We start from the raw sequence: 26,558 nt of genomic DNA on the forward strand, positions 1-26,558 counted from the left end.
TTGGATGTTATTGAGCAAGATAAATATTTCTTAAACAGATAACAAAAAGCACAAATTATTTAAAAATTCATTAAATGAACTCAATCCAAATTAAAGACATGAGCTCCTTGCAAAACAAGATTTAAAAAACAAAGGGTGAGACAGATACTGGTAGAAAATATTTGCAAAATACATATGATGAAAAGTTTATATCTAGAATATATGGATCTCACAACTCAAAAATAAAACAATCCTAATAATTTTGTAATGGGCCAAATATTTGAATAGAATATTTCATAAAAGAAGATAAACAAATTCCATTGAACACATGAAAAGATACCTAACATCACTAGAGATTAGAGAAACACAAGTTCAAACCACAGTGAAATACCCCTACACACTCACTAGAGAAACAAAGTCTGAAAAGACAGACAGTTCCAAATGTGTGTTGGTTGAGAATAAGAACAACTAGTACCTTGCTGCTTCCCTGTGCAGTAATAAAGCCACTTTAGAAAACAATTTGGCAGCTTTTTACAAAGTTAAATCTTTACTTATGTTATGACCCAACACCCCTCATCAAAGACATTTATTCAAGACAAATAAACGTCAAATAATTCACATACATGAATGTTTCTTAGCAGCAAGCATTACTGATAACCCCAAAATAGAAACAACATGAATGTCATTTAGCACAAAAAAGAAACTGTGACATATCCATACTATGCACTGTATTCAGTCATAAAATGAAACTACAAATACACACACCCAAATGGATGAATCACAAAAGAGTTACACTAAGTGAAAGAAGCCAGACAGGAAGGTGATAAGAATGCAGAACAGTGGCTGCCGGCAACCAGAGGTTGAGGGGCATAGGGACTACAAAAGTGGCAAAAGAGAACATTTTGAAGTAATGGAAGATACTTGATTATGACATTGATTGCATGACTATATACAATTGCCAATATCAAACTGTACATTTATAGAGGGGTAATTTATTATATATACATTATATCTCATAAAAACCCAAGAAAATACATACAGGAAAATCTGTTAAATCAGACAATATCAACACTAAAATCTTGTAATTCAGAAACTGTTTTGTTTTTGTGTTACAAGAGAAAAAATTAATGAATGCATGAATGAGCATAAGTCCCACCCATTCCTCTTTTATTAGAAATAAATCAATCAGTCTGGGTGAAGTATTCATCAAAAACGATTCCATACTAAAATGGAGCAGAAGTGGAGAACAAATTAAAGTTATTTATGTCTCAAAGTTCCTTTCAAAGTTTCAACTGATTCAGAGAGAGAGACAAAGTTGACATAATCATGTGAAATTCAATAGGTTTTTACTCCTGGTTTCTCTGCTTTGATTTCCTTTATCTTGGAACTCTGTGAAGCAGTTTATCAAATTCTCAGCCAACTGCAGATGCACCACATACTCTTTTCCTTGAGTACCACACCTTGACCTGTATTAAAAAGGAAGTCGTCAGTGACAAATGTCAATATAACTCTTTTATCATTATTATGTCTTTGCTTCATTCTTCCCAAAAAAATGTAGAGTGCTTGAGTATCAGGGACAATGGGAGAAGGAACGAGGCTGCTGGGAATTACCCTTGTGAACAAACAGATGTGAATTTATGTAAGGGGGGAGCATATATGTACATTTATTATATAAAATATTAACCATATGCGTATCTTTGTTGACCACTATCTGTGAGACGCCATTACATCTGCTTCACAGAAATCTCACTTAATGCTCTCAACAACCCTACATCATAGATTTATACCATTATCCCCTTTTTAAGGATGAGCAAATGAAGGCTCAGAGGAGGGAAGAAACTTATCTAAGTCATGCATAAATTCCAAAGCCTTCTGCTACGCCATGTGTTGGCTATTCTGTACATTATGGAAATAGCCAAAATAAGTAATGAGGAAACAACCAAAATAAGAGGTATTGTTCCTGCTGTTGAGCAGCTCACATTCTTACAGTCTAAGAACACAAACCAGGCACTAGGACAGGTTTAGAGAGTAAATACCATGCTTGGTGTGTGTATATGAGTAGATGCTTGTACGCGTAACAAGTGGGTGCTCTGACAGTCTTGTCTAAAGAGACAGGCACAGCACCATTTAAAATCCAATGGTCATAACTCAAAATGCTGAGATTTAAATTAAAGCTCTATCTCCTCCCTAGGAATCATTCTGAGTTGCCAAGTATATAGCAAAGTTCTGATTGGAAAGAGCTTGCTTTATTTACAAAATCTTTCATATTATATCTTCTATTAGAAACTCCTATAGGATAAGTATAGGGCCATGTAAGGACGTTGAAGTCCCCACAACTTCTCATTAGAGTTAATGTGGAAATATTGCTTAAACACTAATTGAGGGGATGCCTGGGTGGCTCAGTGGTTGGGCATCTGCCTACCGCCCAGGGCATGATCCTGGAGTTCCGGGATCAAGTCCCACATCGGGCTCCATGCATGGAGCCTGCTTCTCCCTCTACCTATGTCTTGCCTCTCTTTTTCTGTGTCTCTCATGAATAAATAAATAAAATATTTTAAAAATAATAAAAAATAAAAAATAAACTCTGAGTACATGTGCACATTTTTTAGAAACAAAAATACGTGAACATTTGAGTTCTGATTCTTAGTAACCCCTGTTTATTTCACTCTAATTTTGGTGTCCCCTGTTCCCTAACACCTATATTCTAATTAAATTCATGCTACAGTTTCAAATTCATAAGACGGAGTATAGAAAACATATGGTGTGCTTGTTACACAAGTAGCTTCAGGGAGAATCACTGCAACCTAAACACCAAGAGATTGGTCTGGGGCCCAGAAGGAAGAAAAAAAAGTATTCCACTTTTCCAGACTCTGCTGCTTTTAGGGCGGTACCTCCAACCAGAGGTTTGTTTCTCATGCATCTATCACTTCTGTACTTTGTCTTAACTGAACTCTCAGTCAAGTCATTAACCCCTTAATTGCAAATTGTAAATAATTGCAATAATCCTAATTTTTCTGGGTCATTGTAAGGTTTATCTGTGACAAATATGTAAAAGCAATTGAAAACCTCTAAAACATCTTACAGATATGCACCTATTGTGAGAACATATGTTGAAATAGCACTGCTACCCTTGGGTTCATGGGGAATAAGGGTAGAATCTTGTCTTAGGGTGAAACTTAGCTTTCCCTGATCCCTTTCCTAAGAAACCTGAAAGAAATTCAGCAGGAAAGGAAAGTGCCCCCGGAATGAAGATGAAATGAGATGGTAGCGGTGGGAAGAGTGGAAACAGGGAGAGCCAGGGAGAGACTGTTTAATGTTTGGAACCAATGCCAAGCTAAATTAGAAACATGAGTCTGCGTACCTGTACCTTACCTCATCGGTATATAATCTGTAACCTGAGATCCCCTCACAGAGAAGTAAAAATAGCAAGGCACTTCAGCAGCCTGGGGTTCTGCTGAGTGGGGGAGGGCCAAGCTAGGGAAGGACAGAGAGACCAGGCAAGAATGCCAGTCACAAGGTCTGGGTGAGAACTCCTCCTCCCCCATCCCCAGGGTGAAAAAATGTAATGTAACCAAGAGAGGTGGCATTGAAAGGCGGAAGAGGGTCGGCTGCCCTAGAGTCACCTGATTTTGTCATAGATACTATGACATTTCCTCACAGGGAAGCATCATTGGAGTTCTGAACCTGTGTGCTCCCTCCATGATCAAGGCACGCAAACTAGTCTACCGGCGCCTAGGGCTCACTCAGGTGCAGAGCAGATGAGACTCCATTTTCCAGGCAGGTAGCTTGCTCCTAAGAGGTAGGAGTCAGTGATTTGCTAACTGGTTGCCCCACTCTTGGGGAAAACATTTTCCCTGAGTGAGTGAGCTGATGAATCCCTAAAATGGTAGGCTCCCCTCCTTCAGCTTAGATTCTGATCCCTCTCACACAACTCTATGCTTGTCATAGGTTTGTCATCAGGTGTGCAAATGATGGAGGAAGACTTCATCCCTGGTCAGCTCCAAGTACAGGAAGAAAGTGATCAAGCAGAAAGAGGATGAAGCTGATTTTTAATTAATCACATCAAAAGTTAGTGCCTGGATATGCCTTTTCACATTCTTCGGGGGATCATATTGGATGCTGTTAAAAAATGAATCCAATTTTGAGAATTCCTAATGTTGAACCAACCCTGTGTTTGTTAAATAAACCTTATTTGCATTAAAAAAATAAACTTGTATGAAAGAAGATGTTAGATTTCAAGATGGATCCCAAATTTCAAATCCTCTTGAAAAATAAAATTAAATAAATAACCCATGCCCTTTGGCTAAGCAAATTTCACTGTGATATTTCAAGCAGGTTTTCAATTTCCTTTGTAAGACTCCATTTGTTCATTCAAATGGTCTTTGTTCATTCACTTTGCAAGAACTCAAATATTTTTCTCATTGCCATGTGAAAAGAAGGTAGAATTTTTCTTTCAGTCTGCCTCTTGTCCACAAACAGGGTTATCAATGTTTTATTTACTATGAATAATCAATAAAGAAAGTCTATGAGCTCTCCCTGGCTTCCCTGGAAGATATTACAGAAACAGCTCAACATAGTGGAAACAGGGAAAGATGGAGTTATTACAGAGACCTGGACTGGAATTCTGGCTCTCCCTCATCAGCTCTGAAACCCCAGGAGATTTAAATCACACCTCAGCTTCTTTCAACTGCCTTTCCTATAAAAATTGGAAGAGTGATGCCTACCTCATTGGGTGAATCTAGAGATTTAGTAAAACGGCAATATGAAGAAGCCCCTAGAGTCACACTATCTAATCGAAATATAATCACAAGACACCAATGTAATTTTAAATTTTCTAGTAGCCTCATTAACAAAAGGGAAACTGTTAATACAACAACATATTTAACTTAATCCAATATGTTAAAAATATTATTTTAAGACCTAATCAGTAGAAAAACTTCTGCCAAGATATTTTACATTCTATTTTTTCTAGTAAGTCTTCAAAAGCTAGTTTGTATTTTACACTCTGAAATACCTCAATTCAGACCCTAAATTCTCATAGAAAATGCTTGATCTGTATTTAGATTTCTTAAAATTCACATTTGAAAAATAGATTCACATACCCAAGTTGTTCCAAAAGTACCTAAAGTCTTCCAAAAACTGAATCATGTATCAGTGTTTGAAATTTAAAATAAATAAAATTACAAAGTCAATTCCTCAGTCACACCAGCCCTCTTCCAGTGTTCAATAGCCACAAGTAGTTGGTAGCTACTGCCTTGGACCATGCAATCTTAGACCGATGTTAGGCATGTAGTAGGTACTCAATAAGCAAAATATTTTCTTCTGTCACCAGTATCTTATCTGAATCTCAAGGTTCTTTTGAACACTGAAGTTTCAACTTTGAGAGCAGTGCAAATAACATCCACAACGTGTTTACCCTCAGTCGAGAGGCAAGGATTGAGTTGGCATAATTTCTTTAAAAAATATTATTTATTTGAGAGAGAGAGAATGAGTGCGGGGAGGAGCAGAGGGATAGAGAAAGGGTCGTCAAGCACACTCCCTGTTGAGCATGGAGCCCAAAGTGGGTGGGGTTCAATCCCATGACCCTGAGATCATGACCTGAACTGAAGTCAAGAGTCCAATGCTCCACAGACTAAGCCACCCAGACTCCCTGAGGCAGCATAATTTCTATTTGCTATTCCACATATTACTCAAAATTGTCTTCTAGAATTGTAGCCACTCTAGTTTTGGAATGCATTTCAGTTAGCCTTACTGCTCACACTACACCTTCCTGGCTTCCCCTGTCTCAAGTAGTAAATAATAACACCAATGTCATCCTTGAATAGACAATATGAACTTACAAGAGAGAGAATCAGCTTCGCCAATCAAACACCACTGCTTTGGAAATTCATGAACTCTAGGATAAACAAAAATATGCACGTGCTGTTGAAATGCGTAACTCATCTTTTAAAACATATTCCACGTTAGAACTTTACAAAGAACTTTTGAATGCCACAGCTGCTAGTCTGAATCTGTCTATCCCATGAACATATGATCTGCTTTTAAGAATGGAGAATGCTAACAGGACTTAAGTCCATCTGCTTTTTTATTCTATAAAGATGTAGAAATCTGAGAAGCAGGAGATTCAACAATTTGGCCAGATCACTAGCTCATTCTGTAATCAGAGTTTGTGGTCCTTGCAAGCGTTTTGCATCTCAAATTTTGAGGACCATGTCATTTTTCCTAGATCTCATGAAAAGACACAGAGCCATTGGATGTTCCCAAATGCATGGTACCATGGTTAACAGGTTCTTAGATATAATGAATATCTACTGCTGTCTGCCCAGCATCCTTCCCCACACCTCTGGTAACATCTCCCTGACATTCCTTTGGAGGAATGAACTTCCCATTGGATGTAGCCTTGTGGGATTCTCAATTAAATTGTTCTGTCCTCTCTGCCAATAAATATATCTTTGACCCAAACGAAGCTAATCAGTTTCTTTCTCCTTGAAATTTGAATCTTGAGCAAAATGTTGCAAGGATTCAAAATGATGAGAGCTCTTTCATTCTGAAAACTTGATATCCTGACTTTGAAGGGGCTGTCTATAAGTTCTGCCTCCAGATCTCAAGAGCTCTCTTGCTTTTTCTCCTTTCCAAGGACTGGTCTTAGGGGTTTTATCTTTAATCTCAGAGTTCTATAGCCATCAATAAATTTCTTTACTTTCTTTTCCATTTTTTTTCTCTGAAATTGTCCAGATCTGTCTGTTGCTTGAACCCAATCATTCCTAACTAAAATAATAGGTAATGCTCTGTTATCAAATATTAAGTCTCTCAGGCCCAGGCCCGTTTGGCCAAAATGAACTTGCTGCTCTTTCTCCAATCATGCAGACAAAGATGCCCATTAATGAGCTCATGAAGTTGAGTAAGAGTCTCAGACAATTGCTTTTCAGTCTCCCAAGAGCCCTAATTAGAATCCTTTATTTGTCTCCAACTCAGGCAACCTTTGCTGTGGAGGTGAGGATCCTTGAAGGACATAGAGAGAATCTCCAGATTATTTTGGTCTGAGAAAAACCCTTCAGAATGATTCTAACTGACAATATTGTCAAACACAGCCATACTGCAAAATCAAGTAAACTGAGCTACACCCCAAGCAAATATATTATCATTTTCAAGGCAGATAGTCCTTAAATGGAACTTCTCACTCATGTTTCACTTTTTTTTGCTAATCTTCATTTTTTCATTATCAAGTTGTATGGCCTTTTGTATATCTACCTTAATAGTTACTTTGGCAAGTCGTAGAGGTTTAAGCTGTCTCTAGTATCAGAAACCATCGAAAATGTACAATGAAGTAGAAATACTGTTGACAGGCAAAATATTGACAAGTACTGGCTTCTACACATGGAATACAATGTGACTGCTAATGATGGAAAGATATTTGTGTACTCAGAGAAATACAGGCTTAATTGTTCTGCACGGCATGGTGGAAAACTACTGCCAAAAGTTATGCACAGTGCAGGGTACAAGGTAATTTTTTGGCAGTCTACATTACCAAAGATCATTCTTCAAATTAAGTCTCATAATTCTATAGCTATCATCTGTTCCCATTCCCATTTCTTGAGAAATGTTTTCTTTTACTCTGCACCACTATTACCAGCTCCCATATTTTAAGTACCTATGTTGATCTTGAGATCAAGCCACAGATCCTCCTCCTCCATTAGCAAAAAGTTGCTTGGAATAAATTATGTGCTACCACATTCTCCCAGTATGTTATCTATGCCTTGATAGTGAGAAGCATACATCTGCAAGTTCCATAAATTCTTTCAGGTCATTTAGGTCCCATTTGAAATCCTAATGTGACAATTTACAGAGCTGAAGTCCAGGAGCTTGTAAAAGTGAGTGCAGACTTCCAGAGTCTTCCCTGGGGAATAACAGCTACACAGAGCTGACTTAGGCAAAGGGAACAATCGTTCCCAATAGGTCTCCCATTACCTTCATGCATCTCAAGCAGTAGTCCCATTTTGGGGAACTAACATGAAATGACATTTTTATATTAGAAAAAAAACATTATGGAATAATCTTTATCTAAAGCACTTTGTATAAAGGATAAAGTACTTAGGTGCTCACCTTGAGAAAGAAGTCACTTCAAAAACTGAAGGGTCTGAGATTTTACTCTACTTGCAAACTAACAGATCAGTCTGCCACAGTTTTGTGGATGCTAGTAGAAGACACAAGACTCTTGAGTCAGAGACAAAGGGTTTTATCACCAGTAGCAGACATCAGGCAGTAAAAACAATGTATTTGCTACAGTCCTCCTTGCGCCCAGGTATCACAGAAGTGACACAGATGGGCTCAGTGGGACATTGTTATAGAAAGGAGACCCTTAGCTTAGGGAAGCCACATGTTTTACAATGGGCAATAGGCATGCCTACCCTCCAGGCATTCTCTGGAAGGAACACTATCTTTATTATACCTACTGTAAGAAAATATGCCCTTCACTCAGAAGGAACATACTATATCTTTCAAGGCTGTTCACTATACAAACATCTTTAAAAAAGGTGTTCAGAAGAAAAGCAGTCAATACTTCTGCACACAAGACATGCAGAAACACAAGGTTACACAGAAGAGAATAGTCTCCTAACATTACTGACCTATGCCCATTTTTCTATAAAATTTTAGAGATTGTTTTTAGGTAAAAAGTAACTAAAAGTAGGCAATAATTATTTAAGCTTAGTTCTTGAAGAGAGACCTATTATTTAGTCTTCCCATTCTGGGCATTGTGATCTGAGATGTAATTGTCAGTAAGATCAACCTAGCTCAGGAATCTCTCCTTCAGGGTAATGGCACAGATTTTTATTTACTTGTTTTTTATTGTTGTTGTTGTTTTGTTTTGTTTTTGAGAAAGAGAAGGAGAGAGAGAGCACAGGAGCGAGGGGAGGGGCAGAGGCAGAAGGAGAGAAAATCTCAAGCAGATTCCATGCTCAGTGTGGAGCCCGAAGCGGAGCCTGATTTCACAACCCTGAGATTATAACCTGAGCCAAAGCCAAGAGTTGATAGCTTACACTTAACCAACTGAACCACCCAGGTGTCCCTACATATGTTTTTTTTACTCAAAATATTAAATGTATTCTTGTGAAATACTGAACCTACCCTATTGAATGAACTATATATATGATTTACTAAAGGGGATCCCTGGGTGGCGCAGTGGTTTAGCGCCTGCCTTTGGCCCAGGGCGCGATCCTGGAGACCCAGGATCGAATCCCACATCGGGCTCCGGGTGCATGGAGCCTGCTTCTCCCTCTGCCTGTGTCTCTGCCTCTCTGTGTGTGTGTGTGTGTGACTATCATAAATAAAATAAATAAATAAATAAATAAATAAATAAATAAATAAATAAATAAATAAAACCTATAAAAAATGTAGATGTACTTGCCATTTATTGTGGGCTCAGCATGGCACTCACTGAGATAAGTACTTTGTATAGCTTATTTTATTAAATCTTTATGAAAACCTATCAGTGTTATTGTCTTCATTGTTGATATGTTAAAAAGAGCTCAATGAATAAATTATCCAATGTAACTAGTAAAAGGCAAGATTGGAATTTGAACAGAGATCCAGCTGACTCCAAATTCAGGTGCTGTTCTGTTATGCTACACTGCCTTTCCAAACAGCTACGTCATGCTTAAATGTATGTGGACACATAAAAAATCATAAAGGCATCAATACAGTAACAGTCTGCTGTTAAGTATCAATCCCATCTATCTTCTAAGATTGTTAAAACCCTTAATTGGACCCAGTCAGTGTTGTATCTTTATTTCGCAATTCAGGACTAGGCTTTTAATAAGGATTCTCACCTTAATCCCATTTCTATACCCTTAGGACTGCAATGAGATAAAGACTTGCCCAATCAAAAGTGCTGTACTATGTTTTATATTTCAGAGAGTAAGAATAAGATTCCCATAGATCATTGGCCAAAATCAACTTAATGATTTTTTTAGATAGGACAGATATAATAGTCCAATGGTAGAAGTAGATTGTCTGGGTTCTATGTCATATGTTAATCACCTTTGACCTACAAACTTATATCCCTTTCTGATCTATACTGGCCCCTTGGAACTAATGAACTTTTTGTCTACAAGGTTCTATATCCAATGCAAAAGTTATTGTATTGGAAATTGAGGGTGGGGTGGGACCAAACATCACAGGAAGGACAATTTTCATCAAAAGAACTTAATGGAAACTCATCCCATACCTTGGCCGACAGGAAGAATGACCATCAAGCCACATTATTATAACACCAGACAACTTAAGGTCAACAGGGACAATTACTCTTCCAGGCAAAAAAGAAATTGAAGAATGTTGTTTCAAAGAACAGGAACTATGCATGGATAAGAGAAGAACTATTCTTTCACCAACATGGTTAGATGGTCTTGTCTTCAAGAAAAATAATTAATAATATTTACCTATGAGAAAATATTTAATATCTTACGAGTAAAGGAGTCAGTGTGTCAATGTTGGAAAATTTGAAAAAAACCTTGAATTTGTATCCATGTTTACCCTCACTCATCGGACTGAGTCTCTTCTCCTTCTCTGTTTTGCTCCCACTTTAGGGGCAGCAAAAAGCAATGCGTTCCTAGCTAAAGCCAAGGGTACTCAGAAAGAGGCAAGACTTTGGGCAATGGAAGAGGTGGTGATATATCCAGGGAATTGTTAGAGTTGTCAGAAAGATTTGCAAAGGAAATCCATGGAGTTTGAATACACACCTTAAGGCAGGAGGGCCTGGTTGGGAATGTAGGGAACTCCTAAGCAGGCCTTCTTCTTGCAAAGACCTAGGGTTTATCTTTCCTCTGAGATAAAAGAAAAAATATAGTTAGCTAGAGCCATAATCTTTGTTTCTCCTATATTAGACTATTTCTCTGAAATTATCCTATCCCTTTGGCAAATGTCTTTGCATATGCTTATGAATTCGGACAGGTAAGATTTTCAAAATAACAGGGCTCCACCTCATTTCCTCTCAGACTTAAGTAGAAGGGATTGTACCCCTGAGATGGTACAGTCACTGTCATCAGTAATGACCCTGAATCCTGCAGTTGGATGCTGCAGGGAATGCCCTATGACCCTTCACAAGCCTGGCAAAGGCAGCTTCTGTAAGAGGTCTTCTCTGACCCCTACATTAAATTTCCAACACCTAACATCCAGCCTTGAAATTGCATAATGTACTGTTACTGCTGCAAATCTCTCTGTCTCTGTTTGCCATTGCCTTCATTTGTGCCAATAATGGACTTGTGAAGTGGTGAAAACCAGAAACGATAGGGAAGCAAATGCCCTTTTTTCCAATAGAAGATACTTTATAGACCCGTTTGCCCTCTGCCAGGAAGAAGATGGTTTTCAGAAAGAGTTTTTGGTTCTCTGAGGCATTTTATTTAATTATTTCATGTCAACTTGTGCATGTGTGTGTGTGTGTGTGTGCACGCACTCATGCACATTTTACAAAACTAGTGTGAACGAATGAAGGGAATGATATGGAAGAAATGATAAGGAGCTAATATTTAATGTTTCTTGTTGGATGTCTTGTTTATGTTAAGTCATTTAATAGTTCAACCACACAGCACATCCATTTGAAACAAGACAACTGATGCTCAGAAATATTAATTTGCTAGTGTGTTTAAGTTCATGTGACTACTTAAGGCAGACAGACCTAGGATTTAAACTGAGGCCTGAATCCAAAGCCCCATGGTATTTCCATAACTACATAAATGCATTTTGTAAACCAGGGCATAAAACACTCCATGAAAGTGGGCTCTCATGAATATATCTTTGGAGAATTTTTCAGGAAACAGAGAGGAGATTTGGAGCTGACTGGGGGGAATAAAATGATTTCTGACAGATATATAGCTACCCCGACTTTTCTGCAGTTGAGGGTATTCACTATTGAGTTCAAGCAGGCACTTAACAAAAACATTCCAGATTGTGGCCAGCCTTTCCCTCCAGCAAACTATCCCTTGCTGAAAGAACTCCAGGGGTTTGTCCTGGTGACCTGATATTTCTAATGCAGGATGGATAAGTCAGTAAAATCTAAGACCAGAAACAGGTACAGGAGGGGCTAGAGCAGCACTGTCCCCAGAACTTTCCACCACACACTGCAGGTGTCACACAACCCTACAGTTAACAATGTGTAATTACTATCTACCAGGATTCTGTGGATCATTAACATAGAAATAATGGATCGGATGCCGGAGTCAACGGCCAAGTGGTGAAAACCAGAAATATGGGACACAAGAAGACAATGAAAGAGGTTTCTAAAATAAAAGTACTGGGGGGAGGGTGGGATGGAGGAGGTGGGCCGCTGGCAGCATTTTGGTTCTCTGAGGCATTTTATTTAATTATTTCATGTCAACTTGTGCATGTGTGTGTGTGTGTGTAATTTTAAGGCAGCATTGGGGAGAAGCCAGGGATGCAGCCTAAAATGTCAGTGGAGCACTGCCCATGACGCCCAGGACCTCTGCTCTATTCACTAAGAACTTGCTACAGCCTGAGCACAGGATCGAGGAAAGTGATGGTTGCCAGCCAAGGCTCCAGGCCAGCCTGGAAAACAATTCAGGAGAATTTGTTTATTTTCTCCAACAGCCCCACAGAAAAGTTATGGACCATAGTATCTAACCTTCTCAAAAAAATTAGTGGTGGGATCATGAAATGTTTCACCTGATCTCAAGACTCTTATTTATGATATTTATTGAGTGGTTATTATGTGCCAGGCATTCTACTGGGTGATCCTTGGGCTACGTAAAAATAGCTTATCTTCACCAAAACCAAACAAGCAAAAAACTTAAGAAGGTATGACTATTTTTATTTCGTACATAAGGAAACTGAATCTGAGAAAGATTAAATTGGACAAAGAACCAGTTAGTGGTGTGACTAGGTTTCAAAGCCAAGTCAGTTTCATTCCAAAGCCAGTGCACTTTCTTTCCATTAAACCAACAACTTCTATCTAGTTGAGGCTGGGGGGTGGGGTGGAAGGATTCCAGGATTATCTTTAGGTTGTAAGATTTATATTAAAATTTCTTAAACTAAAAAGATTAATAACTGCATCTGTACTTAAGCAATTTCAAGCACCAGTGGTTAGATCAGAAAGTATTTTCCAAGAACAGCAAGGAGTTTTCTTAATAACTCTGGGTTTGAAGCCAGCCAGGTCTAGGGGCGGAATCTCTTGGTATATATTTGGGCACCCAAAAGATAAAGAGCTAGGGGGCAAGTATTTGCACTCAGAGCAAGATATATCTTTCCCTTCAAGAGTCTCCATCCCAACACTGATCAGAAAATGGACACCAGCTCTCTCCTCAAGGAGGGAGGCAAGGATTCACTGCAGGGGTCTTTAAGCCGCCTCCTCCCAGCTGCTTGGGGCTTCCCTTGTTGGATTGGGGTGGTCCTCCCACCCCCACCTGTTTTCTCTCAGGAATCCTTGGAGTTTGTGCTTATGGACCTGGTTACGGGTTAAGGAGATCTAGCCACTCCACTTCTTACTGAGATGCAACTACATTCCAAATAACACCCAGAATAGGTGTCCAGGGGAGCATTTGTCTTTTCCTCTTTGTGTTGCTGATGTCACATAAAGAGTCAGAAGTCTCTTCAGAAATAATCTTGGCCTCATCTTCCATTTGTTCCAGTCACCCCAAACTTATCTCCCAGTCACAAATGTACCTCAGTTTTAAACTCCTTTGTCTTTGTAAACTGTTTCTTTCCACTGAGCACCCAGAGTCTCTGTCTCCATAGAAAGAAAGGCAAACATGTGCCTTTTCCTCTAAGTGTCAAACTATCAGTCTTATTACTGTAAACAGACTCAACTGGAAAGCTTGGTTTGGAACTCATGACTCAAGACTAGCTCTCAGGATCCACCCAAGAGGAGAGTCAGATAAAACTCCAGAAGACTGCAATCAAACTGGATGAAAAGGGGGGGGCGGGGGGGGGGAAGACTATCATTATACTCTGTGGTGGGGAAAAATAAGATGATTTTATTTTGGAATTGAATTTTCTCTGATAACCAGGGGCTGGCAATCATTTTCAAGTTGGCTTCATGAATGTGTAACAAAGCTACAAATGTAGCTGTTTTAAGGCTACTCATTAATTTATACTTAAGTTTTTACTGGGAAATTTATTACGTTGACCGATTGCTTGATAGCTTTAAAATTTTTAAGAATAATAGCTGGAAAAATGTCTAGGTGTTATTATGGGTAAATATTATACAGAATGCCATACGCTAAAGTTTAAAATAACAACCACTAGCATTTATTTAGCACTTGCTACACATCAGACACTGTTTTATGCAATACAGAGAGAGTAATACCTTTATTCCTCCCAAAGACCTGGAAGGTTAAGTACCATAGTTACCCCCCACCCCCTATCCCCCAGGATATAGCTGAGGGAGCTACAGGACACAGCAAGGTCAAATGCATTGCCCAAGGACATGCACAGCTGGGATCCTAAGCTGGCATCCAGGCCTGAGAGTTCTTATTCCAAACAATTCATCACTCAAGTCTTCATTTTTCACATATTCTAACACTGAACTATGATTGATTTTACTTCTGTTCACATGACATGAAATGCGACAGAGCCCATGTATTAGTAACAAGAAATACATATCAAATAAGACTTCCTTTTTTGTTCATTCTGTAACTCAGTGAACATTTACTCACTCTCTACTAAGCCTGGGCTGTTCCGTGCCAGCTACTCAAGAGACAAAAATGAGTAAAACACAACCCTGGCTTCTAGTGGTGAAGCTGTAAGAGGTCAGAAGTTTAAAACCAATTGCTTTGCTCCTCTTGCTCGCTCCTTATACCTTCGGGCTGCTCACCTCCTGAACCCCTCTGACTTTAACATCATTCCTATAACTTAATATTGTTAGCGATGTTGGAAAAACATAATAGAAAAAGGACCCAATTACTATTATACTATCCACTTTAATGCACTGTCATCCAAGCACACTCATTCACATGCCAGGCTCATTAGTACTGAATTTGCATTGGATATTCCATTCAGGGTAATTTGTAAGAGAGGGATCAGTAGCCACCATTTTTCAGAGGAAACTCAATGAAGTTCGGGTCAGTTAGGTGGTATACCCCAGGCCACAGTGATTTGCAGGTTAGGAGTCCTTACCTGAGTTTATAAACTCCAAACTCTTTCCACTAAGAGAGAATATGTATCTTCTTTACACAACCTGCATGTAGCTAGTCTTTTCTATTGAATATGGCTTCCTTCCCTCCCTTGGTAAGACTGATCCTGTGATACAGTATATACAATACTGGACTCAATGGATCTGGAAGGAAACTGGAAAGTTTCTTCAGCTGGTCTCAGTGTTGAGGCTGGAGCCAGCCTAAAGCAGCCCAAATCCCTGCTTCTCTCATCTGAGGCCCACCTTGGCCCCCTGAGAGATTTCCAGAGCCAAAGACACCTCCCAAGCAGCAGACAGCCTCAGCCAAAACTGGTGTCTGTGCTAGGAGCACGTGTCTGTGTGTTTGAGGAGAGGGAACAATCCTTCAGCTCTAGGCACAAGGTTTGCTCCCACATCCTCTCAAGCCTTGAGTTCAGGACCATTTACGCTGTACACGCTGGCTCCCAGAGCATCCTGCCCTCCTTCTTCACAGAATATACTGGTGGGTACCAGCTCCCTCCTTGAGGAGGCCAGAGCCCAGGAAAATGGTGTGGAGCCAACTCACCACACCCACTTCCCCTCTCAGGTACAGTAATACAGTCTGGTTTTCCTTTTCTGGCGGCTCGCTACAAATTTCCATGTCATTTCCTATTTCAACAGCTTTTATCCAACCCTGGAATGCAGTCAGAAAATGTTATCCTTGTTCAAACTTCCCACTTAAATATGAAAGGATTGGGCTGTAACCTTCTTTGGCCTGAAACTCTGTCTTTCAGTTACATTCTTAGCAGCATTTAGCCTAATAACAAAGCTGAAATCATCAGTCTAGCTCTGGATCTCCAAAATGAATGACTGCCTCTATGAAGGCAAAAGGGAGAGGCCACTCATGGCAAAGTGAGGAATGATCCTTGAATGCGGTATCCTGACCTTGAATCCTAAAGACTGAGTTCTGCTTTTCACCATGCCCTGAGTCTCACTCTGTAGGGCTCTGAGTTTCAGAGATGTCCTAAAGTATCATTTGTCTTTGTGAGTGTGTGCTTTTCCACACACACACGAACACACACCCTAATTTCTCTCCCTGAGTCAAAGAATACATGTAATAATTAGTCCTGACATTTCTTTTTTTCTTTTTCTTCTTCTTCTTCTTCTTCTTCTTCTTCTTCTTCTTCTTCTTCTTCTTCTTCTCCTTCTCCTTCTCCTTTTTCTCCTTCTTCTTTTTAAAGATTTATCCATTTATTCTAGAAAGGGAGAGAAAGAGAGGTTGAGAGAGAGAGAGAGGGCAGCAGTTAGCAGAGAGAAAGAGGGAAAGAGAATCCCAAGCAGACACCCCATGGAGCATGGAGCCCAACATGGCTCAACACCACAACCCCAAGATCATGACCTGAGGCAAAATCATGAGTCTGGAACTCAACCAACTGACCCACCCAGGGGCTGCAGTTCTGACATTTCTTAAGTACATGTGACTTTATTAGGTTCTTTATTTTCATTTATTTTTTTAAAGATTTTTTATTTATTTATTCATGAGAAACACAGAGAGAGGCAGAGATAGGCAGAGGGAGAAGAAGGTTCCCTGCAAGGAGCCTGATGGGAGACTCAATCCCAGGACCCTGGGATCACGACCTGAGTCAAAGGCAGATGCTCAACCACCAGGTCACCCAGGTACCCCTATTATGTTCCTTAAATGCTTTGTCTCAAACTCTCAGAATGACCCTAATTATCCCATATTAAAAGTGAAGAATCTGTACCTCAGCATGGTGAAATAACCTACCAACGTAGCAAACATACATGCCCAAAACAAGAGTCAGGACTGGGGACTTAAATAATATTAGGTGTTTTTTTTTTTCTTTAAGATTTGTTTCTTTGAGAGAGAGCATGTGTGTGAAAGCATGTGTGTATGCACATGCAGGGGAGAGGAAGAGAGAGAATCCCAAGCAGCCTCCCCAATGAGTGTGAAGCCCAACACTGGGCTCTGTCTCAGGATCCTGAGATTATGACCTGAGCCAAAATCAAGAGTCAAACACTTAACTCACTGAGCCACCCAGATGCCCCAGTAGTGGGTATTTGTGACACCTCAGTGTGCTGCCCATCAGGCTACAAAGAGAACTACTTGATCCAAGTGGAAAGTAGAGTGGGAAATTAAAGGGCATTGACCTTGTTGAGGACCTACTCTGCACCTGGCACTCTAGTCAACATTCTATATGCTTCAAATAATTTAAGCTTATAGGATAAGCTGTTACTGTATCCAACTGCCAGATGTCCATAAGGTTTTGTGGTATGCTCGGAAAGGAAAGATCGAGGTTCAAACCAGGTCTGTCTGATTCCCAAGTCAGTGCCTCATGATAAAGAATGCTGTGACTAATTTCAAAGCTGACTTTAGGCTGAGGCAGTTTATTATGTGAATGGTTCTATATGTTCATGTATGTCTTCCAAAGTGACCTCTAGGATCCAGTCATAGGAGATAGGTTTTGCCCTGTCATTTCTCTGACAAATGGCTAAAATATGAATCTCTTGAGAGTATGCATCATTTAATCAACATCTAGTTTATTGTCTGAAAGGAGAATGAGCTCAAATAAGTATTAGATGAGTGAATAAATGAATGTGTTTCTCAATATATTAACATTTTGAATTCCAATACCTTTATACAAGTTTTCATTGAGTCTCTTGATTGCCTCTACCAAGTTTATGTCACATACTTGTTCAGATCAATTCATCAATATATCCCAGACCTCTTGAATCAGAATCTCTCAACTGAATCTGCTGGAGGTCTGCATTTTGAGATGGCAATTCCAAAGTACATAAGGTTTGTGACCACTGCTATGGAGCAAATCAGCTGAGCAAACCCATTTCCTTTGGGCAATGGGAGCGTGCAGTAAGCCTGGAGCCTCCACACCTTGGATGGGTCTTACAGAGGGTAGAGGAGAGAAGAGAAATTCTATAGCAATATCTAATCTGTGCCAAATTGATCAGTAGGCTGGAAATGAGTGAATTCCTTGATCTTTTTTTAAATCTTTTTCAACCCTAATTGATATTTAGTTTTGAAATTGTGATTTTTTTTTTTTTTTTTTTTTTTTTTGGAGAAGAATACATACAATTTAAAAAGTCAGGGATGCCTGGGTGACTCAGTCAGTGAGGCGTCTACCATAGGTTCAGGTCATGATCTCAGGGTCCTGAATCAAGCCCCGCAGTGGGCTCCCTACTCAGCAGGGAGTCTGCTTCTCTCTCCCCCCGACATCTCTCTCTGTCTCAAATAAATGAATACAAATCTTAAAAAACTTAAATAATAAGAAATAAAAAGTCAAATTATGCTAAAAGGCATGTAAAAAATCCCCTCTATTCTCTTTCTTCCATTTTCTCCTCCTAGGATGTAACCATTTTTAACTTTTATAAAAATTATCTCTTTAAAAACTATCTCAGTTTTCCTAGAACCACATGCATTTACTCACATATATTGGTTCATCACATTTAGACTTTATTAGTTGTATTTTAATAAATGAAAAATTTAGCTTTCTTACACTCTCTCCTTTCCCTCCCCCATATAGCTAATCATAGTCTTTTCACTATTAGATATTGTGATAATTGTTCAGTACTCAATCAAGTAGTAGACTACGATTACACATCTTTTCTTATATAAGCTCTTTGTTTTTCTTGGGGTTAGTAAGTACCTCATTTAAAAAACATTCTATTTATCTATCCCTCATTAAGTGTCCCCTCACCTACTGCAATCTTTAGAATATGTCCCTTAATTTTGTACATGATCAAGCCCATCAGATAATTTATCATTTTTATTATTTTTTAATGTAGATAATCCTACTTTAATGTAGATAATTCTCCATCTATCTCCTCCAACCTCTTTAGACTTTCACGTCTCTTACTTTGGAACTTTCCTTGGCCAATTTCCTTTCTTTCTAATCTGTACTGGATCCTAGTTTTGGTATCTTTTTCTTTCCTTATTTAGTCTTCTTTTAATGGAAAACTCCCTCCAGTAACTTACTGAGAAAGAGAATATCATAGTGAAAATGTTTGAGGCTTTGCCTGTCTGAAAACACCACTAATCTTCCATTACCTTTGATTTGTAGTTTTTAAGGACAGAAAATTATAGACTGAAGATCACTTACTTTAAAATTTTAAAGGCACCATTTTCCTCTATCTCCCAACAGAGCTGTTAGGAAGTCTACCAGCATTGTGGTATTCTGATATCTGATCCTTGTTATGTGTGAATCTGTCTTTATTTTCTATTTGGAAGTTTCTAGGTGGTTTTGTTTCAAATGTGTGATGACATGGGTACTTCATGGGCCCTTGCAATTTGAGATGTTTGCCTTTTGGTTTTGTTTTTCTTCCTTGATCATATTCCTCTTTCATATTTTTGTGTTCTTTTTTCATATTTTCTATTATATTTATTCTATAATTTCCTTCCCCTTTTTTCTTATTGCACATCTATTTGTCTATTTGTTTGTTTTATTTTCTGGATAACATCATCCAAATATTTTAGAGGGTTTTTTAAATTGAACCTATTATATGTTTTTTATTTTAATTCCAAGATAGTTAACTTACTATTTTAATTCCCCAGAGATTTTTAAAACACCCTGTTCCAGGTTGCAGACATTGCTTGTCTAGTTTTGTCTAAAATAGACTATGTATTTCTTTTTCTTATTTTTTTGTTGTGTTGGGAGATTTTCTAAGACATTTCAGTTAGAAATATCTTTAAAATTTTGAAATAATCTCTTAAACCTGTAGGTACAAGAGTAGTTAAAAAGTTACATGTTCATATGACCAATATTTTACATCTATGATACATGGAATGAGCTTTACAAAATGCCCTGTGAGAAAAAGAACCCATTTTGTTATTACCATGGAAAGCTGAATTGATTCTAATTGGGTAAATCTGGCGGTAGACACCAGGTGTCCTGAGCCCCAGTTTAAGAGTCTTCACCTTAATTAGAAAATTGGTTCTCAAAGATTATTTATTATTACAGTCAGCTAAACAGCTTAATGAAATCATGGGCCCCATATCAGATCCATCAAATCAGAAATCCCTTAGTGTAAGATGGAGAAATTATATACATATCTGTATAAATTTTTAAAAGAAGTTTCCCAAATGACTACAAGACTAAGTTGGGAAACTATTGCATGGATATATTTTTGTACCCTTAACCCTTCTCAGGTGATGGTGACTAAACCTTTTTATCTGTTTCTCATAATAACATTCCCTCAAGACTAGCTTATTTGCAATTTGGAACAGAAGGGAAAGATTGCAGCTATGTCAAAAGTCTATTGCATCATTTTGTTATTGGATGTACCCATGAAACTGCACCAGTCTCCTTTGCCTTATATTGTGTTTGTCACAGGCCAAGAATAAAGGTCTTTTTCTGCCACGACTACATTTTATTTCTCCCTGTCCAGCCTTATCTGATGCCACCATTTTCCATTTTTTACCATAAGGCTCCTCCCAATACAAATAGAGAGTACAATATGTATTCTACACTCCAGCACAGTGGCCTTCTTGCCTCCACCATCTTGCCTTGCTATCATAGCTCCTTGTCTCACCACATGTTGCAACAGTAAATGGTATCAGCAGTGCCCTATTCCTTGAGCTGTACCTTTCAAAAAAACATTCAGAATAATATATGGGCTAGATCAGTGTAAGGAGATCCAATGATACAGACAGTTTTACCTCAAGTACCCCCATTTTCTGCTCATTATATCCTCTCACCTCACATACAAAGCCCCTTCCCCCCAGTTGTTTTTACAAAGGTCTAACATAACACTCACCGAGAATGTCCCTGCCTCCTTGAACCATATCACAGTCGCTTGACTCCCAGCCTTAAAACAAACACACTCCAAGTCCATAGTTGTTGAAGGAGACCAGTACTAACACAACTGCACAACACCCATTCCATTCCCTTAGCCTTGCAGCTGCCAAAAAAAATTGAGACCTTATAGTTACTAGCCCAATCTTGAACTGCCATTATAAATAAAATGTGACAGCAGATTTAATTGTTGAGAATCAGATCCTTAGTTACTTAGAACAATACTCGACTGGGGAATTTGCTGGAAAAAAAAGAAGTGCTTTTATGGAACAGACCTCGCCTGCCTTGCTTCTCATTGCAGAGTTCAGTGTACATGTGACCTAATATCAGCCCCTTACCAGGCAAAATTCCAAGGATGTGGAGTCAAAGTTGTCATCGTATGATATGCAACAGAATTACACTTTCCTCTGCCACACATAAAAGGGGGCAAAGGTAGAAAATAGGCCAGGCTTAGAAGTAAAAAGGGACACTGTCACATGCAGGGAATTTGAATTAGAATAGGGTCATCATGAAATGAAACTTGCAATGACTAATTTCAAGTCGGTAAAAAGACCAGGTAGCATTTGTACCATGGCCTCTCAAAGAGCGTTCTAAAAAAAAAAAAAGCCTAAAGAAATGGTCTATACATGTGCATAACGTTTATTCTCGGAAATGTAGGCCAATCCTCTCTACACGTATCATTGTGCACAGTAACATGCAGACTTGGGGGTAGCCCAAAACAAAGCATCCAGTTCTCCTTGGACGTCAAATTCCAAACCTAAGAACTTCAAGAACTTGTCTAAATGTTCTTGCTCCTGAGAACAGAGGCCTTAAGAGGACCTGGACATATTGCCTGGAGATCACACTCAGAAACCCCCTAAGAGCCTAGAGAAATAACAGACACTTACCTATCTGTGCCTTATAGATCATGGTCCCCACGAATGAAGGAGGCATTATTCTGGAAGACATTAGAGTGCTAAGAGATGAGTAAACCTTTGGGTCACAAGTGTGAGTAAGAGGATGAAGAATTAATAGGAAGTGAACACCAGACTCGGCTTGCTCTTGTGGTTTCCCCATCTCTGGTAGGCACATAATTACTACAACCTAGTTCAGAATTGTGTAACTGGTGAAACCTAGTTCAGCATAGGACAGGTGTGAATTCCCACCTGCAGGGCACAAGAAGTCACATGGGAATTCGAATGAGAGCTGTCGCCGAGAACCTCAAAGGGACCGAGGGCGCCTCCAACCACCACCGTTGCGCATCTGCATCTGCATCTGCGTATCTTAACCCGCAAACAATAATGGCTTATATTTGCATAGCATTTTGGAGCGGTGCCCCCCTTGGTCCTCGCTTCCATGCAAGTCTGGACAGGGCTTGGTGGTTCCATTCTATAGGGGGGCAACTTCCGACCCAGGAAAGCTAGAGGAGTTATCTGAGATCACCCAGCTGACAGCTGAGGTTCCAACTTTGGTTTTCTGATCTCAGAACCAAAAGGGGTTTTGTTTCATTTTGTTTTTTGTTTTTGTTTCTTTTTTTCCAATCAATAAAGAACATTTTGATGGGAACCAATTCTGAATTGGTCTGTGCCTCCAGTCACTAACATCACCGCCCCACATCCTTCCGCATCACACTTCGTAACTAGGAAATGAGCTGGATACTCAAGGCCAGAGCAGGCCATCCAGCCACCCGAGTAGCCCCACTAACGTGCAGGAGAGTGGTCTGCAGAAATGGCCCGCCTTGCGGCCTGGCCCAGGCCCCCTGGCTCCCCGTGCGGGCGGGAGTTCCAGGCGAGGGCACCTCGACAGGATGCAGGGCACTTGGAGGTCCCATCATCATGAGGCCCAAGCCCCACCTCCGACATCATACAAAAAGCAAACACAGTGCTGGCCTCCTTCGGTGTGAAATCCTCCCTCCAACCAGCTCTGACACGAAGTGGCCTCTGGGTGCCCGGTCTGGAGGAAACGGGATTGGGTCAACCCACTGGCCTTTTCTGGAAACCCAGGAACCAGAGCCCTTCCTCCCCCCTCGATTCGTGCGCAGCGCTGGAGCATGAATCTTGGATGCCGTTGCAGAAGGAACCACGAGCCATTTATTCTTAGTCTAAAATTGGCAGCTTTTACGTTTCGGGGAATTTTTAATAGGACTAGCAGAGGAACCAACATTGGGGATTATTTTCTCAGTGTGGGGTTAGATGTGTAATGCATATGTTTGCCCTGAGGACCCTAAACCACATTCTATAAAACTCTGTTAAAATGCCTTTCTCCTCCTCAACTATTAACATTTTCCTGTGCATATTGTTCATTTGTAGCAGTCCCGGCCAAAAGTTTCTAAAGCTACGTTCCCCCACAGACCATTATTTTTGTGCTAATTAATTAGCGAAACCAATATCTCAGATATGAAATTCCAAGCTCTGGTTACTGGGCTTGGCTGAAAAATCTGTTTTTCTAATTATTGACTACTTTCTGCTACTTTCCGTCCACCACCTCAGTTCTTGGCCGGAGCTAGCGCCTGGGAGCTGGGGAGGTCTCCAATGGCAACCCAGCTCCACATCCAAGGGGGGAGTGGGAGGAAGAGATTGCAGCTGTCAGAGTCACTGAGGATTTGGGAGGAAGGAAGGGGAAGAGAAAGAGTAGATTTGCGGCGCAGACTTAAAAAGGAAAAAGACCTTTTGACAAAATTTCAGGGAGGTGTAATCCTAGAAAGTTACTAAATATCCTTCCACTCTTAGAGGCAACACAGTCTTCAAAAGGTATAGATCAAGGGGAAAATGGGAACTGTTCTCTTTGGGAACAAAATCTGCATACATGTTTTTGTGTTCTTATGCCCTTGATTGTTTGATTTGGTTTTATTTCTGAAATCCTGGAGCTGCCTAAATTTTTGTTTCTCAATTGATAGGAATTTAGGCAGATTGTTCTCTCATTACTCTCAGTATTTACCATTTTTGTTGCATATCTGATTGTTTACATTTGAGGTTACATACACACGTATACATAGACACACATGTATGCATGCATGCATACACACGTAAACACACACATGGGAGAGATTTTGAAATCTGCTTAAAATTTGATTCTATAATCTGTCCACCAGATTAGGAGCTTTGACAGAACACAAGAAGCAGTGATTTGTGAAAAATAAAATACTGTGGCATATTTTTACCCTGCTGAGCTGAAACAATCCAGTAAGCCACTTAGCTATCACCTAAAAATCAGACAAATACACTTGGGTATATCAGTAAAAAATAGGCATCAACATAAAAAAATAAACATGGGGAAATAGACATATATGTTTACCTCCCATGTTTATTATATTATTTATATAGTTATAGCTATAGTGGAGATGCCAAATATTTTTTTTTCTCCTATATTTCTTCCCTGATTATAATGATTTTTTTATAAAGGTAGCAGGGAAGGTCACTGATGTTCCTTGAACGTAAGCCATGCTGCAGGCACTGGGCAGGCTGTCCTATGTCTGCTGTCTCGCTGTAACTTATAACAGCCAAAGGAGCAGCATTATCCCGAGATAGCATGTGAGTATACAGATGCTCAGAGGTTACATAATGTGAGCAAGGTCAACTTCCTAGAACATGATGAGGAAGAGACTTGAACTCAGCTCTGTCTAGAAGAAAACCCAGGCTTTCTCTCAAAACAGGCTTCTTGCAGAAACAGTCCCCCAACACAGCTCTGCATACAGTTTTCTCTTAAAATTAAAATTGTGCTCTTAATTCTTCTGTATGTTGACTTCTAACTCCCAAAGAGTAGTCTCTGAGTATATTCAAAAGCATCATCGCCATAGGCCTCTTTAACACTGGTCAAATGGGGAAGGTCATTCCTTGGCAGCAGCCAGCTATAAGTCAGGGCTTTAAAATTAAGCAAGAACTTTGTCGGGGTGTGAGGGGCCATAAAGAAGGGGAAGGAAGGCCAGAAATGACAGTCTAAGTAAGAACAGGCAGAGACAAAAGCTATGGAATTGTCTTGGCTGAGGGCATTTTCTTTGCCTCCGGAATCCACCTGACTCGTCAATGTTTGGTGGCCTCCCTGGCACACATTAAGTCACCACTTGCCAGACGGGGCCTCCAGCACCAGAGACTTTGTCCACTCACACACAACCCCACGGCAGCCAGTTCTCCAGTACTCTGATAAATGAATCGGTGATTGTAACTGGCAACCAGTAAAAGGTAAACTCCTCTCCCTCACCCCCAGATGATGTCTCCACTTTCAACAGAACTTTGAAAGTTTTAGGAAAGTAACCCAGGTGTCATTGTAGGCTTTGTGGGAGAAATTCTTTCATTATTTGCATTTTAAGTATTTCCCATATTTTTATCATCTTTGTACCACCAGTATGATTTTGTCATATTCTATTACAGGCTCAGTATTTGTCTTTAATTCTTTATACTGACCCCCTATGTTTATGTTTTATGTTGATCCTTATTTTTTACTGATATACCCAAGTGCATTTGGCCAACTTTTAGGTGCTAAGAGGTTTATTGAATTGTTTCAGCACAGCAGGGTAAAAATATGCCACAGTATTTTATTTTTCACGAATCATTGCTCCTTGTATATTTCTTTAGGTTTGTTTTTTTATGTGATAGTTAAGTGATTTATTAAGTGGTCTCAGCTAGGCAGGGTAAAAGCATGCTAGAATTTTGTTTTTCCCCAGTCACTTTCTTCTCAACCGGTGGCAATGAAAAGGCAACGTCCCAGGATTTTATTTGCCTTCTGCTATCTGGTAAAAGAAGGAGGTATGAGAAAGAGAAGTTTGACAGCAATGGTTTAATGTTTTCAAGACTAATGGACAAATTAGGTGTTATACAAATGAAGCACGATTATCCTTTCATCTTTTAATAATAGCTATCGCTCCGCTGATGGTTCTATATAGCAAGCACAACTATCCTCACAACAACTGTATGGGGTAGCGACTGTTATCATCCTCATTTTACAGATGAGGAAAGTGAGGCCAGGGAGGTTAAGTAACCTGCATGAACACTCAAAGCTGGTGAGTGGAGGAGCCAGCACGCACATCCAAGCACTCCGACTCAGAGACCATTCTCTTCGTCTTCAGCGTATAATGCCTCTCTATTAAAATATAACAGAAAAACGCATTTGTAAGCAACTGGAAGATGGCAGGCTACTACGTAAAATATTATTTTGTGAGGAAGATGAATGCATATTTTCTAATTGATTTCCTTCAGAGGACTCTATTTCTCTTCCATCGTATCCTGACAGTTTTGCAGACGTAGCAGAATCAAAGATTATTGGGTATTTGCCTGTGGTAACATCAACTTGGAGATGCTAGACACTCTACCAGTAACTTAACAGATTTTACTCTTAATGATATACTAATTGTAACTTCATATTGCCCTGCTTAGAATGCACATTATTGGTGAGAGTCCACAGGGCTGTCACATAGAGTTCTGCAGGGGCTGATTCTCAGCCAGACACTTTCCATCATTTTTTTAAAAATTGATAATCCAAGGGGTGCCTGGGTGGCTCAGTCTGTTAAGTGTCTGACTGTTGATTTCAGCTCAGGTGATGATCTCAGGGTGGTGAGATCGAGCCCCACGTTGGGCTCCTCCACACTGGGAGTGGAGCCTGCTTAAGACTCTCTCTCTGTGCCTCTCCCTCTGCCCGTCCTCCCTAGCCCATGTACTTTCTCTCTCTCTCTTTCTAAAAAAAAA

General features: G+C 39.7%; 1 long non-coding RNA gene across 4 annotated transcripts in view; it reads right to left on the reverse strand.

The window, feature by feature from the left end:
- Positions 1–507: 507 nt before the first annotated feature.
- Positions 508–26,558, reverse strand: part of LOC111098045 — a 106,813-nt gene continuing 80,762 nt past the window's right edge. For all 4 annotated transcript variants that reach the window (XR_005366769.1, XR_005366767.1, XR_005366770.1 and 1 more), the window contains 3 exons: positions 10,716–16,332; positions 5,820–5,875; positions 508–1,445 (listed from right to left, as the gene is read on the reverse strand). This is a non-coding gene — a long non-coding RNA (uncharacterized LOC111098045). The remainder of the gene's footprint in view (positions 1,446–5,819; positions 5,876–10,715; positions 16,333–26,558) is intronic.

The sequence above is a fragment of the Canis lupus genome, chromosome 11, assembly GCF_011100685.1.
Source record: "Canis lupus familiaris isolate Mischka breed German Shepherd chromosome 11, alternate assembly UU_Cfam_GSD_1.0, whole genome shotgun sequence".
Lineage (NCBI taxonomy): Eukaryota > Metazoa > Chordata > Mammalia > Carnivora > Canidae > Canis > Canis lupus.